This window comes from Ochotona princeps, chromosome 7 (genome assembly GCF_030435755.1).
Source record: "Ochotona princeps isolate mOchPri1 chromosome 7, mOchPri1.hap1, whole genome shotgun sequence".
Classification (NCBI taxonomy): Eukaryota; Metazoa; Chordata; class Mammalia; order Lagomorpha; family Ochotonidae; genus Ochotona; species Ochotona princeps.
Genome location: NC_080838.1, coordinates 18,036,954 through 18,051,931, shown reverse-complemented (window position 1 = coordinate 18,051,931; position 14,978 = coordinate 18,036,954).

The following is a 14,978-nucleotide window of genomic DNA, read 5'->3' as shown; positions in this document are numbered from 1 at the left end:
AACCTGCTATTGCGTGTGGGATTTATGACCAAGGTCTCTCTTCTACAAGGATTCTTCAACTAAGGGGAGGGAACTGCACCATTTGGCGCCCACAGAAGTGTTTCGCAGACCTTTAGCCCCATCTAGTGGCCGTATCTTGTCATGACTTGAAGACGCTTTCCGTCTCGGAATTTGAAGAAAATCTGGCGGTTCTGGCAGTTAGAAAGCTCCAGAGTGCCTGCTCTAAACAGGCTCGGCAGAAGGCAGTCTTGGCTCACACCACAACAGTTGTACCTCCGAACTTGGTGCTAGATACATGACATTTCCTCGGGGGTCCCCGGAGAGAGAGCTGTAACCGGATCTCATGGCATTTTGAAAGCAGCCGTTTTCCAAACAACCTAGCAAAGGTTTTTGCTCTCCCTGCTTAGTCATCTGCTTAAAGCATGATGTCTGCCATGAATTGTGTGTCGGGGGAAAGGGTGGGCATTTGCATGTGCACACGTGTGTGTGTGTGTGCATGCTCGAGCCAAGGAGGGGGCGGCATGAACGTGTTCGGGGCTCATGACGGGCTGGCGGTGCCAACTGGCATGCGGAAGGGACATATGCAAAACTCGCGCTCCACATGGCCTCTAAATTTAGACAGGCTGCCAATATCCCGCACTCCGGGGGCCCTTCTTCTCAGCGCCCTTGTTTAAAGCCTTAGAAACAGAAGCCAAGTGGAGCCCATTTGACAACACGCAGCACTGCCCAGAAGGATGTCGGATGCAGCTCAGACGACTGTCAAGGCGATGGGGAGCCCAGCGGCGGCTCACCCCGGACCCCGCCTCTGTTCCAGCCCGAGCCTCTCATCAGAGGCTTGTAAAAGCCACCATTGACCAAGAATCCCATCCAAATGAAGGTTGAGAGAAGTCAGGCATAGCCATAAGGCCAGCTGTACCACACCCCAAGATTCTGTGTTTTGCGGGGCCAAGGGGCCCTGTCAATGCAGCGAAGGCTCAGACAGGTCCAGGATGTCCGCCAGGAGAGGGGCCAACAGCCACCTGCTTGGGTGTACTCTCAAGAACAGAGCGGAGGCCCAGCACGCCCACACGGGGGCCTGGAACAGCCGTCACCGCAGCTCCGGCACATCCTGACTCCACTCATCATCGCTGCTCCCTTTTCCCCCTGCCCTATTTATTCTTATTGCCCCATTTTTTAAAAATTATTTTTAAATTATGTTTGCATATCAGTAGGGGATTTAAAAGTAAAGTGTAAGTAGAACAGAAATTCACTTTTTGGATTCCCCTGTCTGTCTAATCCCCAAGAAGAAATGTAGGCCTGTAACTATCAAAAATATATATCAGTTTCCTCATTAACCCTCTTCCCAAGAAACAGGCCTATTCATAGCATCCACTCCCGGTGGATTCTGGGGAGAGCGGAGTGCGTTATACACGTAGAACCTTCCTGCCAGTGACCGGGCTTTTGCTCACTAAATGGCAGCCCCCATACGAAAGTAGTCAGACGAGCCACAACAGACAATCTGCTCCCCAGTAATTCCTCCTGTGGGTCGGTATTATTTCCTAAAACACCCCGGCAGGATGGAGCCTGAGGGTACAGCCACCTCTGCGACCCACACACAGACTTGGAATAGAGAGAGGGACCCTGCCCTTGCCGGCAGGCTCCCAGCAATGTCCCCATTGACAACCACGCTAAACGACCTCCAGGACCCTGCCAGCAGCTGCGATCGCCCACCTTGGAGTTTCTCGAGAAGGCAGGGCAGACACGGAATGCTAATTCTGCGAAAAGTTATCTGAGCAGTCCATTCAAGAGAAAGATGGACAGCCCTGAATGAGGGCGGGAACTGTGGGGAGAACTGCTTTATTATTCATCCTTACTGGGAAGACAAGTAATTTCAGCCTGTCGGGGCAAAAATGAGAAGAGGCAGAGGAAAAGAACATGGGTGGGTAGGCAGAGAGATGGATGGATAAAGATAACAGGTACAGATAGGAGACAGAAACTGACCGCTAGAGATGACTGGTTGATAGAAGAGCTGGAGATAATTGAGATAGTAGATGACTGATGGATACACCAGACACAGATAGGAGATGGATGCTGTTCGACATGATTAATGAGACAGAAGATGGAAATAAGAAGAGTAGAAATGATAGAGACCTGCATGCACAGATGATGTGCACACATGGCCTTCCAGGAATAGGCGCGCGCACACACACACCCCCCTCAGGGCTGTGGAAAAGAAAGGCTGAACAAGAGACACACTAAATCAGCCTTTTTGTCCCTCACCTGAGAGACATAATGGCCTCCTCGTTTCTGGCCTGAACATCTTCCCTTAAAAAGCTCATTGAGAAGTTCGGTCATGATCCTGTCCTTATCCCCGGGGCTCTTGGGAAACCTTGCCATTAACTCTTACAATCGCTGCACCTGCTCATTCACTCCTGGGAAAATGTCAAGCTCTTTTTCCTTTTGTGTCACAGAGGCTACAGTAAAGGTACTTTTCTTTTACTGAGATTTTTTCAGGAGGGCTTTTTTCTCTCTCATCTCCCTCACTCCCCCCACACACACATGTACATACAGAGAGAGAGAGAGAGAGAGAGAGAGAGAGAGAGAGAAAACGATTCCTAAGATTTTATTTTAGACTATGATAGGAAGCACAAAGAGGCATTCAACTCAGCCTACGGACTGCAAGAAAACCCTTCCTATACCACAGAAATGAGGGAGGCAGCCCCACTCCTCAGTGACAGTGTCATACATTTGGAAGGAGCGGTATTATAGAATCAGACCATTTTAGAATGAGAAGAAACATTCGTCCATCCTCTTGGCCTCCAACCAGAGGGGAATGGGGTGCTCGGGGCCTAATCTCAGCACACCCAGCGCCTGGCTTTGCCCAGTTGTGAAGCAGCAGAATGCCAGCGCAGGGACTAAATGGACAGGTTGGCATCCAGGAGCTGTGCTGTGATTTAACAACCAGTGCTCTTCCGAGGCCCTGCGCCCGGGCTGCTTCCTCCTTGCTGCTGAACCTCGTTCCTGGGCAGCCCCTCCAAGGCCTCTTCCACCTCGGAATTCCCAGAAGCAAATCCGTGCAGACAGCCTGGCTGGTCCCAGGCCACCCAGGGCTGACAAGCCCCAGTATTATCGACTTGGCGGCTGCATTAGGCACACACCTGGGGCAGGGAATATTTAATGCAGATGTTCGGGAAGCAGCTTTGCCAGAACTGTCAGAAAATGCATGAGAGGGAATTATCCCCCATGTCCCCTGGTGAGGATTATGTCTTTTATCATCTCTGTATTTCCAGGTATTTTTATTGTTCAAAGATGTAATTTTCTTTAAAAAAAAAAAAAGATTTATTTATTTTATTGGAAAGCCAGGTGTACAGAGAGGAGGAGAGACAGAAAGGAAGATCTTCCATCTGATGATTCACTCCCCAAGTAGCCGCAATGGCTGGTGCTGCACCGATCCGAAGCCAGGAACCAGGAACCAGGAACTTCTTTCCAGGTCTCCCATGTGGGTGCAGGGTCCCAAGGCTTTGGGCCGTCCTCGACTGCTTTCCCAGGCCACAAGCAAGGAGCTGGATGGGAAGTGGAGCTGCCGGGACTAGAACTGATGCCCATATGGGATCCCGATGCATTCAAGGGGAGGACCTTAACCATTATGCTATCGCGCCGGGCCCCCAAAGATGTGATTTTCAAAGATCATTCCTTTGAGGGTATCAGGGGAGAGGAGAAGGGAGAGACCCCATCTGCAATGGCCAAACCAGAGGATTTCTGTCACTCCACGGCTGCTCTACGTATTGCGGGACTAGGGCTATGTCTGGAAAGAACAGGCACTTGGGGTGTGGGAAAACTCCAGGAGCTGTGAGGAGGAGGCGAAAGGACACAGGCGCATGCTGGCTGTCATAAGAAAACAGACTTAACATGTAAAGTGGAGGAAAAGGTTGTGGCATTCTCCTAAGAGAGCATCAACCACTGGCACTGGCCAAGAAGGAGCAGGCAACATGAGAGAGCAGAGCAACCAGGCACCCCAAGACAGCAGGTCTTCTAGGGAGACAGCCTTCCCAGGAGAGCGAGAGAGGACAACTTGGAGGAATTACGGCTGCCAACACAGAAGTGTCGAAGGACCGCTACTTGGGCCCAAGCTCACAGAGCTCCGCAGGGAGAGGCAGTGCCCCAAGCCTGCCTCTGGCACACACGTGGCTCCTTTTCATCTTTCCCTACGAACCAGGATGTACAGTATGAACTTGACCTTGAGGGCCATAACATAGAACTTGCAGTCAGGCAGTGAATATGGCCATTTCATGTGGATACATCCATAGCCTAGGGTGTGTCTCCTGAGACCTGCCCCTACCCTAACGGTGGTCTGAGAGGAAGAGGGAAAGAACCCAGAATTACGAATAAAATGGTCATGAAGGTCTTATCTCATTGATGGCCACAAAGGCTGTCCCTTGTACAGGACAGCTAAGTCCTAGGCTAGTAAGCGACTGCATGGAGGTTGGGACTAAAGTCCAAAAGGCGATAGAGAATGCTCCCTGCGGGGTCTTCAGCTTAGTGCTGTCAGGGAGCTGGTGTGGGGGTGGATGTGATGAGAGTGAAACACACAGCCTGCAACCGAGCAAAGCCATTCCTAAGAGCACTCTCAGGAACCCTGTGGGCCAACGCAAGAGACTCCATATCCCAGAGAATAAGGAAAATGGCTAGCAGGATCCACAAACCACATCGGTCCAAGCAGTGCAGGCCAACATGCAGGCAACTCAGCCCGGAGGAACTAAATCCACCAAACAAGCAGGAATCCAGGAACGCCTCAAGGGGAGTTCCCACTCCAAGTCGGAACCATATGGATCATGACTCACAATCTTAAAACGTGGTAAGGTTCCTGGAATCTTTGCAGCATGCTTGAGGCCATTCTTTTCCCCATGCTGAGATGCCTGGTATTCCAGGCACTACATGGTCCATACACAATTCAGCAGGAAAGCTAGAGAAAGAAACTCTTGAGCTGCAGGCCGACTTGGACTGGGAAGGAGAAGACTCCTAAAGGAAAGCAGATGACAGCTCAGAAGACAAGCATGCCATTCAGGATGAACCTCTTGTAGCTTCAAGGCTGGTAAGAAGGAAGCCAGTCACAGAGCCTGAGGAGAAACACAAGCTCATGAATTCAGCCTTGCAAGAGCCACAAGCCCTGATGGTGACTAAATAGCTCAATCGCCAAGCACAGGTGCTCTCACCTCTCTGCATCCATGGTGACTGGTAGAGGAGTTGGCTCCTTCACCCAGAAGTTGGATGCAGCAGAGGAGTGCTGAGGTTCAGAGTGGGAGGCGGTGTGTCCTGAAGGCAGGAAATGAGAGACACGTGGTCTCTAGAGAACGTTAAAGCATAACAAAATAGACTCCATCATTGTGCTTGACATACCCAGCATGCTGGGGTGATGGGATGCCATGTCCCTACTCCCACACTCCTCCCTTCCCCACTGCCTCAGTGCGCTGCAGGGTCAAAGAGTCCCACATTGGCAGGTGGTGCAGCGAAGAGGTCTCCCATGTCACTCAGTAATGACAAATGATTAAAGCAACATAATGCTGAAGCACAGCAATACCGAAAAATAATACGAGCATAGTCGGCTCAAGAACAATCCGAAGAGATCAGGCCCTAATGCTTGGGAATGTGTAAACGTTACCTTATTTGGGGAAAAAAAAAAAAAAAAAAACCTTTCCAGATGTGATTAAGTTAAGGATCTTTAGATGGGGAGATTATCCTGGATTATCCCTGTGGGTCCTAAACACAATCACAAGTATCCTTAGAAGAGCGAGGCAGAGAGAGCAGACAGAGAAGGACGCAGTGTGTCTGCCGTGGGCAGCCACTGGAAGCGAGGAAGGACAAGCAAATGCTGCCCACCAGGCCCTCTGACACCTTGATGGCAGCCCAGTGAGGCTGAGCTCAGACTTCTGCAGTGTGTAAGGCAACACATCTCTGCTATGTTAAATCATCAAGTTGTTGCAATTTGATAAAGCAGCAACAGGAAACTGATATACAAGAGGAGTTCAAAAACGTCATGGAGAATGAAATCAAAAGTTGATTTTGGCAAAGAAAGAATTTCAAAACCCATGCGTACCAAGGGGGAGAGGTCTCCAACATGTTTTTGGAGATGTATGTTAGGAAAAAAAATGTAATGTCATTTTTGTACAATTAAATTATCATTTATTTATTTAAGAGGCAGAGTAGGAGAAAAAGAGACACAGAAACAAAGTTCCCATCCATTCATTCTCTCCCAAATGCTCACAATAGGCCAGGCCAAAGCCAGCCATGCAGAATGCAGTTCAGGTCTTCCATGTAGGTGACAGATCCCCCCAGTAACTTGAGCCACCAGCTGCTGCCTCCCAGTGTATGCATTAGCAGGAAGCTGGAGTCTGGAGCCAGAGCCAACTCTCCATCCCGGGTACTCCTATATAGAATGCACCTTAACCGCTGTGCTAAGCAATTCACCCTTGAACTTTTTCATTCCATGTCTGTGACCTTTCTGAAGCAGGCTGGAAGGCGATCACCTGTAGTGGAGGGAGAACCTCTTCTTCAACTGGGTTTATGGTATTTATAGAAAAGCCTACCCGCCAGTCCATGATTTGCTTGTCTACTCCTTGGCGCTCAGCATCCCAGACTTTCAAAGTGCCAAGAGATGTTAGAGGCCAAATCAGAAAACAGCTCAGACAGCTCTGTCCCAAAGAAAGCAAACCCGTAGCTGTAGCCCTGGGGACACTGTTTGATGTGAATTTGCTACCAGCCCAGAGTTCTGCAGTCCAAAAATCCAGCTGGACAGGGATGCTCCTGCTCAAAACGCCATCCTGGGCAATTCCTGGAAAGCATCCCCTAGGTTGGCTTTGTCACTTGCTCTCTAGGTTTGGATTGTCCCTTTGGTAAACATCCTTTGTGTGCTGTTCAGATGGCTGATCATTCATCCATTGCATACTGCATTTCTTTAGCGACCTAGTTTCTCACTCCACACAGCACAGGAATGGAAATCCTACTTAGAACAAACACAGAACAGAACCAGGGGCCCAACTAAATGGATGGTGTTTTAAACCTCAAATGGACAGAAGTGAAATAATAGGCTCATCTGGACTTGACTTCTCCCTTGAAAGAAACTCGAAAAACAAGAAAATGCCATGAGAAATAGGGACTAATAGTGGTTAATAAACTTTCTGAAAATGGAACTGTCCCTGTGGCTTGCCCCAGTCATGCCTTGCATTTTCAATCAGCATGCTGCCAGAAAAATCCCAATCAGTAATAAATTTGTGTGAATCAAAACCTGCTTTAAATACATGGAGGAAGAGTTGTTCACTAAAGATATCCCTCTGCCAATTCTTTCATAATGTGAGAATTCCATTTTTAATTTATTTTTGATGAAAATCTGGATTCTTCTCATCCTATTTGCTTAAGGAGAGGTACAGATTTACAAGTACAAATTCAAGTGAGTTCTGCTCCACTGCCAAGGTTAATTGCCGTCCTTCTTTCAAGGAAAAGCTAGAATCCTAAGCCTCCACTGTACCACTTTTGCAAGCACCAACTTGCCTGGTCCTAGGAGAGTTCCCATAGCAATTTCCACACCTTACTCCCAGAGCGAGGAACGTTAGGACCACCGAGGCAGAAAATCATCAAGGATACCACAATAGGAAAACATGCCTCATTTCAGAAGGAAGGAAAGTTGTCACTCAGCAAGAAATGAAAGGTGGGTTGCTGATATTGACATGAGAGGACAAACTCTAATTCGATAACATAACTAGTTATGGAAATAAGAGACATTGAAAGAAAATTGTCCAAGAGAGAGAACAGAGGAAGAGCAGAGGAAAATTCAAAACAAAGGAAATACAAGAGTGAACGAGGGAAATTAAATACTATAAGTGGAAGCTAAGAAGCGAGGGAACAGGATCAAAGGGTAGACAGAATTCCATCTGTCCCTATACCTATGAAGTTCAAAATACCCCCAGACTACCAACACCCTACCCTTGCCTTCCAGTTTCTCAACAGCCATGGCTTTTGATCCTTACAGTTACGGGAGCCCAGGGCTTGTCGTGTAGATTCCCTCCTGCCCAGTATTCCACAGTGAAGACCACAGAGCCTGACTTTAGGGCTCAGACCTTCCAGCAACACATCTTTCTGGTTGTCCTCCTGAAACACAAGTGCATGCCCAGGGACCCTGAAGCCCGCACTTGCTTCTTCCATTGCATACAGCAAAATATCCTGGAGCCATGCTCAGTCCCTCAGCACTGAATCAAGCTTCAGTCCATCTAAGTTCCGGCTGCTATAACAAAATGCCATGAACTGGGTGACTTAACCAATAGACACTTTCCTCTCACAGTTCTGAATGTTGGAGAGTGCAAGTTCAAGGCAGCAGCAGCAGATTTGGCATCCAGTGAAGGCTACAGGCAACCCAGGCTTCTTGCTATGTGCTCATGTGGCTTTTTCTTGCTTGCCGTGTGTTCTCAGGGAGAAAAAGAGCTCTTCTGTTGTCTCCTCCTCCTCCTCCACCTGTTTGTCCTGCTTTTCTAGGAGCTCATTTCACCCTGAATATCTCATCCATACCTAGTCACTTTTCAAAGCTCTATCTCCAAGTACACATCGGGGAATGGGATTTCAATATATGCTTAACAGCCGATGATTGATGGTATTCTTTTTTTTTTAAAGATTTATTATTATTATTGGAAAGACGGATATACAGAGAGGAGGAGAGACAGAGAGGAAGATCTTCCATCCGATGATTCACTCCCCAAGTGAGCCGCAACGGGCTGCTGCGCGCCAATCCGATGCCAGGAACCTGCAACCTCTTCCAGGTCTCCCACACGGGTGCAGGGTCCCAAAGCTTTGGGCTGTCCTCATCTGCTTTCCCAGGCCACAGGCAGGGAGCTGGATGGGAAGTGGAGCTGCCGGGATTAGAACTGGCGCCCATATGGGATCCCGGGGCGTTCAAGGCTAGGACTTGAGCTGCTAGGCCAGGCAGCCAGGCCCAGTGGTATTCTTTTTTTATGTGATTCGATGGAATAACTGAAATGGTTGAATTTCTGGTAATTTTGCAGATCTATGGAGTCAGTATTTATTGGTCTCCCCTCAACTGCTTTTTCGATAGAAGACTCTTCCACCAGCTAAACAGAGACCTCAGGCACGTTGTCTTTTGATCGCTAATCTGTCCCTGTAGGTTAGGTGAGCTGTAGCACCATCTGTTAACTCCACGTGAGTCCCACACTGCATGATAAAAAAGAAATCCTGGAGCCAGTATGTGGCACTGCAGGTTAAGCCATCTACTGATACCAGCAAGCCAAACCAGAGTGCTGCTTTGAGTCCCAGCCCTTCCACTTCCAATTCAGCTTTGCATCTGGGGAGGTAGCAGAAGATGACCCTAGTACCTGAGTCCCTCCCAGCCACATGGAAGACTCAGATGAGGTTCTGGTCTCCTGGCTTCAATCTGGCCTAGCCCTAACTGCTGACTGCAGTAGCCATTTGGGCAGTAAACTAGCAAATGAAAGATCTCTCACTCTTTATCTGTCAAATAAATCTTTAAAAATAAATAAATAAAAGGTAAAAGATCTAGTTGATCACTAATTCTGGCTGCATCGTGTCAAAAGACTGATAGAGCTAAAATGCTTTTCTTTCTCCTCTGTATAGACTGGGCATTTTCATATTGTGTGGATAAGGCCACATGCCTCAAAACAGCCACACACACATACCACCAGTCAAGTTTGTCTCTATGTGAGACAAAGGCTCGTGGAGCCTGAAACTAGGAGAAAGAAAAGGCAACCTGCCTGCTCTCCTCCAGCGCCCTTGACTGCAGGTTTAGCTTCCTCCCTGTCTTTCAAAGCACACAGTATTTTTAAAAAGGACAGCAAAGCCTGCAAATCCTCTCATCAAAGAAGCATTGACTTTTAATTTGACAAATGGGGCTCTTCCCATAAGGAATAGAGAGAATTCATTAGGACCCATCCTCTAGAGAGTCATCTCACCTGCATGTGTCTTTCTCCTGGCTATCTCATAATTACACCCCAGATTCCTGATTACAGAAACTTTTCCCCTTCCCTGCCATGCCATATGAAAATCGCTCCTGTTCCAGTCAGCCACTGCACAGATTGGCAACTGGAATCTGGTCCAGGAAAATGTGAAAAGGGGTACCGGTGTGGCCATCCCTTCCTTCCTCAAGTGTATCATAGTCACAGAGAAAAAAAAAAAAAAAAAAAAAAAAAACAGTGAGTGAGCCTGATGCAAATGGGGCATTAAGTGTCCCTAGAAAACAATCCTGCCCTGTTCCCTTCTTGCAATGGGCCAGAAGCCTCCTGATCACCAGCCTCACTGACAAACAGAACAGGTATTACAAGGGGGTTCACAGAATGAATGCAATGCAGTATCGACCTGTCCGTGGCCCATGGCCTGTGGTTCAGCAGTGTTAAGCTCCTCACAGCCATCAACATGCCCTCCACGTTGTTTTGCCAAGCGTGGAAATGTACCAAGAAGGAAATTTCGCAAATCTGCAGCCTTCGCTATTGGCTTGGTGGGAGCCCTCTGCTCTTGCAGAACACCAGGCCATTTCCAAAAGCCTTGTCTATACCCAAGAGCATCCAAGCAGGTGCACTCTGGTGAGCAGTTGGGTAGCAATGGGTCTGGCTGTGTGGAACATGCCAGAAACATCAACTCAAGGAGGCAGTTGTGACCAGGACCCTCTCCACTCCCAGCCTGTGCACAGCCCTGCCTCTCAGACCACCACTACCACATCTGAGCCGTCTCAGTGTCACACCCCTGCACACGTGCCTCACATTTCTTCTTTTCAGAAAGAAAACATCTCCTTAACTTTCTGCTCTTTGTCTCCAATTGATGAACAATGGTTGGAAATTCTGAGAAAATAAGCTGCCAAAATTATTATTCTCTCCTTGTTCCAGATTGCTGTGCGAGCTCCAGGCTGCATGTTCTGCATTCGGTGGCGAGGGCCCCGTCCCATGTGTGTTCCCAGTTCAATCAGCTGTGCTAAGAACTGTCACAATAGCCCTTGACGACAAGAAAATAAAATTTAGGGGAGATTGGAAAACCTGACCGGCATTGTGATGATTTCATGCACCTGTTTCCTCCCCGCTCTGACTCCAGCCCCCTGCCCCTCGATGACAATGTTGGCAAGCCTTTCCATCCACCTAAATGACAAAGGGAAAGGAGTGGGCTATTTTTCCGGTTTGGATAATTGCTTCTGAAATGTTGTCACAATCTTCCAAATGACTGTATTTCTTTCATGTCAGACCCCTGTGATTTCTACGCAGCACAGGTTGAGGTTTTGTTAGGGTTCTGGGCGGCTGAGAGCCTTGGGAATTTTGTTTTGTTTCTGTTTGGAGTTGCTGTGTTTGCTTTTTAAGGAGAAGACAAAGCCAAAAGCAAATAAGTCACAATGATAACTTATGACAGAAAAATCAGCATCTGAATCGCATGGTAATCGAAGGGACCAGCAGCAGTGAGGCAGGCGTCTTGCGTCAAGAAAAGAAAGGGATGGAAAGTTATTTAAAACTGATCAAAACCCAGTAGGAGACACAGTCCCATCATGGTTTCCCTTTGGAAAAGCCGTTTTCAGAAGCCCCAATTAACCTTAATTGAATTCTGCCTTAGTAATATCTGGAATTTTAATTGACTGGGAAGGCAATCATAAATCTCTACTCGTAATGCGGCTTAGCCGCTAACAAATCCCCGGATGGCATACAGCCTGGTCATGCAGGAGACTGGGAGATTCTGCAGGTGAAGCTGGGGTTCAGCTCATAAAGCAAACACCCTAAGAGAAAGCCCCCCTGCCCCGCCCCACTGCCAGAGCCAGCCTAAGAGCAACTTCAGAGTGGCAGCCCGGAGTCGTAGGGCTCCATTCCGCCGGACCGAAGGTTCCATGTCTGCCATCACCTTTGGTGCATTTTGAACACGTTGGCAGGCACACCATCCCCCTACCCCAGAAATCAAGCATGCTGCCAGTCATTCAGGAAGGCCACAGAATTGTTCACGTTTTCTCTTCTAGAATGTCAACCAGCAGTTCACTCTGGGTTTGTTAAAACAGCTGAGGCTGGGAACCAACTTGTGGCCTAGCAAGTTAAACCACCACCTGCAAGGCTGACATCATGTAGGGGCGTCAGCTAAGTCCCTGCTGCTGGGCTTCAGATCCAGCTCCCTGCTGATGCACCTCGCAAAGCAGCGGAGGGTGGCTCAAGTGTTCGGGCCCTTTCCACGCACATGGGAGACCCAGATGGGCTTCCAGGCTCCTGCCTTCACCCTGGCTCAGCCCTCATTGTTGTGGTCATTTGGGGCATGAACTAGTAAGTGGAAGACTCAGTCTACTTTTCAAATAAATAAAATTAATCTAAAAAATAAAAAAATAATGAAGCCAGGGGACTATTTAAGGTCTTTCAAATTATCTCAACAACTCAGTTAATCTTCAGGAAAACCTCATGAATAACCTTCAGGGTTGCCCTTGAGTCTTTTCAGAATCCCCAGGGTGTGTGTAAAGCAGACCTGAGTGCGCACACGTGGAAGAAATGAGAGAGGTCCCTGGAAGCTGCTGATGCAGTGTTCCCTCCTCCCCACCAGAGCCATCACTTCAGGCTGAAAACCTCTGGGCTGAGTCAAGTTGGTAGGTCAGCTCAGACAAACAATCAGATTGATTGATTTTGGTTTCACTAAATTAAAGGGACATTTGAATTAACTAAGTTCACTAGTTATTTGGAAACCATGTAGAAACCAAATGTGACCCAGCATGGGGAGCAGCGTGGCTTGCTAAGCAGCTTGCCACCTTCGTCCTCCCCACGGGCACCCACGCATTTTGGCCCTTCTACCATAATTGAAAAAAAAAAAGTTCTTCTTCCCCCACTTACTGTACTCCATGCTTTTGTGGAGTCTTTTTTTTCCTTTCAGATCTTCACTAATGCTGCCAACAGAGACAATTAAAGTCTTAAGAACTCACCGACGGAATGAAAGTTCTGTAACATAGCCAGGTGGAGACCTATATGAGAGCGCCTGCGTTCGAGACCTGGCTTCACTCACAAATCCAACTTCCTGATAACTTGCTCCCTGGGAAGCAACAGGAATGACTCAAATACTTGGGTCCCTCTACTCCAGGAGACACAGACTGAGTTCTCAACTCATGCTGCAGGCACCGATAGGTAAGACACTCTCTCTCTCTCTCTCTCTCTCTCTCTCTCTCTCTCTCTCTCTTCCTCTCTCTTCCTCTCTCTTCCTCTCTCTTCCTCTTCTCATGCTCATGTGTGCATGCCTCTTGTTTTCTCTTCCTCCCTGCCTCTCTCCCTCCCTCCTTCCCTCTTGTTCTTTCTTTTGTCTTCTTACCTCTCTGCCTTTCAAAGAAATAAAAAAAAATAGTTTGAATCTTCTAATTTAAAAAGCACCAAAAGCCTCATGAGCCATAGGGAGAATGAATCACTCTTCTTAAGATTTCCCCAATTCTCTTTTCTCACACCAGTTCTATTTCCATCGGGTACTATTGAGTTGTTCAAGGTGAAATGGGTCACAAATGCACCACAGAAACTGACACAACAGCAACTGAGACAAAGCACAAGGTCATTGCTTCAAGTTCTTATTTACTTCCAAAGTCATGAAGAAATCAGAAGTAAACTAAACTGAAACTAACAAATGTCTCACATTATTCTCCTAAAATTTTATGGAAACTTGAAAGGAAATTATAACTTCAACTATGGACCTTTAACAATTGTACAAATTCTGTCCTGGCTTTTCTTGCCTCCCTGATTGTGTCTGTCTCTGTCTCTCTTCTGTATTCATTTTGAAACCTTCTCATCAAAGTCACTCTTTTCAGAAAATGACCCTGAGAAAAAGGAAGGCAAGGCCATTAAGGAAATCTGGAAAGCAGTTAATTTTGCCCTCTGCTTGCTGGGAAACAGGTCAAGCCTCTTTGGAAAACAGGAATAAGAACATCAGTAAACTGGAGAAAGCTAAAGGAGATGCTCACAGAACAGGCCTAAGACGCTACAGATACGAATTCCCTCTGCATAGCTCATTTAGAGTAAGAAAGCAAGGAGGACAGAACAAATTGTGGGAGGAAATCTGACAACTGAATGGCTCAGTGTGGGAGGTCAGCATGAATGCACTGAGACTTAGTTACCCATTGGACTGTTTTCAGCAATGTTTCCAATTACCTGTCCTTAAGGGCCAATCACAGAGCAAGAACAGAGATAGTTTCAAGATCCCTCGGTAATATTTAGGCCAGTGTCTGCAGTGTGACCAATGAAATGCCTGCCCCCTAGTGGTCCCTGGTCCTTAATGGATGGTCCAAAATGGATTCCTGAGCCCCAGCTCAGACTTACTCATCACTGGACTACAGTGAGCCCAAAAATATGCATCATGCAAACCACTCAGCTTCCGTTCTCATTCAACTCTTCACTGATGCTGCCAATAGTCAGGCCACTAATGACCATGCTCATTAAAGTTAGAAATCACTGAAGTAGACAATAATCATCACTTGGAGGAAATTTTCTTGTCAAGGTGGTCTACTTGTTTTAAAAAATTGACTCTAGAAAAAAATTTTCCCAGACCTATCACTGAGTTGCCAAACTAAGAGGAACTGCTTTGGGCCCGGTGGCGTGGCCTAGCAGCTCAAGTCCTAGCCTTGAACGCATCGGGATCCCATATGGGCGCCGGTTCTAATCCCGGCAGCTCCACTTCCCATCCAGCCCCTTGCCTGTGGCCTGGGAAAGCAGATGAGGACGACCCAATGCATTGGGACCCTGCACCCGCGTGGGAGACCCAGAAGAGGTTGCAGGTTCCCGGCTTCGGATCGGCGCGCACCAGTCCGTTGCAGCTCACTTGGGGAGTGAATCATCGGATGGAAGATCTTCCTCTCTGTCTCTCCTCCTCTGTGTATATCTGGCTGTAATAGAATGAATAAATCTTTAAAAAAAAAAAAACAGGAACTGCTTTGTTTTTTTTTTTTTTTTTTTTTTAAAAAGCAATAATAAGACATGAGGGTCTGGTGCAGTAGCTCAACAGACTAATCC